The sequence below is a fragment of the Pinus tabuliformis genome, chromosome 7 (assembly GCF_031772625.1).
Source record: "Pinus tabuliformis cultivar Carrire ecotype Pingquan chromosome 7, CPIR1, whole genome shotgun sequence".
Lineage (NCBI taxonomy): Eukaryota > Viridiplantae > Streptophyta > Pinopsida > Pinales > Pinaceae > Pinus > Pinus tabuliformis.
Genome location: NC_142293.1, coordinates 1,886,099,213 through 1,886,101,130, shown reverse-complemented (window position 1 = coordinate 1,886,101,130; position 1,918 = coordinate 1,886,099,213).

The following is a 1,918-nucleotide window of genomic DNA, read 5'->3' as shown; positions in this document are numbered from 1 at the left end:
CGCAAGGAATCTAAAATATTTCGTTGGGGCAAAATTTTCACAGAGTTATCTTTGTGGAATCATGATGAATCTAAAAGATTCTCTAAGGGCCAAATTTTGCAGTTGCAGAACCAGACTGACTTTATACTTATTTTATTCTGTTTTTCGCAAGGAGCACAACGGTGAAGTGAGATTTTTCATCTGAGCAATAGAATTCCAGTCAACCAGTGAGAAGGAATATTTAGGGAATCTTTTAGATTCACAAGGGTCAATATTTTGACGGTGTCCAAAAGGGGTTGTGTTTACAGTCATTTGACAGGCTTTTGCACCACAAATTCAAAAGTGTAATCCATTTCTTTAACAAAGCTATGCATTTTCATGCCATCCCTGGAAAGGGAGGTATATGATGTAGTGATTCCATGTCTTTCTTTTGATTTGCTGAGATGATGATTTTGATGTTGAGATCCTTGTTTACCAATCTGTTGGAGGATAGTTGTATGCTACTTCATGTGAGAATTTAATATCTTGCCATGTTAAAGGAGGGCCCAAATCAATGAGAGTTCCTATAGGATAATGTCTCGTGAAGAGATATGCCACTCTAGCTTAGGTATTTTATCATTGTAATGACAAAGAATACACTATGTACTCATCATCATCTTGTAGCATTTAATGACGCAGCCTCCCCATTCTTGAAACCGGGCCCGTAGACTTAAACCATACTAGATTTCTCCATTGTCAACTTGTTTTCTTTCTTTGATGTGATGGCTTTCATTATGTTTCTTCTTATTTAAGCTATTATAATGTGGCTTTTAATACTCTTTCACATGCAATTCTGCTAAGATCGCATAAGTAGAAGATCTTGGTTAATTCTAGTAGAAGAGAGAATCTAGATCAACCAAGAGGGTGAGACGGAAGAAAACCTGAGGCAACATGGTAAAACTTGGTACCTGGCTATAGGAGGGTTCAAGAGAGGAGAATTAACATGCACTCTTGTAAACCTCAAGTATGATGTTGCAGAGGGAGGCATGAGACTGCCAAGAAAGGAATTCTTGAGTGGGTTAGAGCTAATGGAATATCTTATCTCTAGCTTGGTGCTCAGTTGAATTGAAATACTAAGACTTGGTAGGGGCTACAAATATTTTTGCAACATACCTATTATGGTCTCTTCCAAAATATTATCTAGAAGTGAAACTAGCTCTAGGGGAGTTTTGGTAGTGGATACCATACTCAATGGTTGGGTACAACACCCTTTTTCCTTGGTGATTTTGTGGTTCGTTCAGATATTTAAGAAAGATAGATGATCGAGGTGGATATTGGTGGCCACCCACCTATTACACCTAGAACTCTAGTTAGTTTCATCATTTTCCTTGATTATAGCAAAATTTATTATTTTTAGCATTTTTTTCAGGTCCTGAACTTCCAAAGTTGTTTTGACCCCCTAAATGACATTTTTTTTACGTACGCAGCAAGACTATGGTTGTTGGTAGGGGGATGAAGTGATAGGTAGGGGCCTACTACAAAATTTATTGTACTTGGAGAGAGTATAATGAGTTTTCATATGCGCTAAATGAATATCATATGACCAAGTTACGACCCATGGAAGTTGTATTCCCAACTAGCCTCAACGGGGACCAGAAACTCTTGGTGTTCCATCTTGTTGGGTTAGGTTTTTGGTTTTTATCGTTTCCATTTATTTTTGAATAGCAAAAAGGCCCTTGAGCCCCATTGTAACATATTTCAGACGCATGTAGCTACCAGATCGCTTCTCAGAGTTTAGCTACCATCGCTTAAGCTAGTTTATTTCCATTCTGTACGTAGGCATATTTCAATTCTTTGATATTAATGAAATGAAGTTTTATTTATGTTGCATCTCCTCGTTTGTGTTTACATATGTGTTTTTTGTGTTCATATATAAGTTAGGGTATAAGGAGTTAGGGCT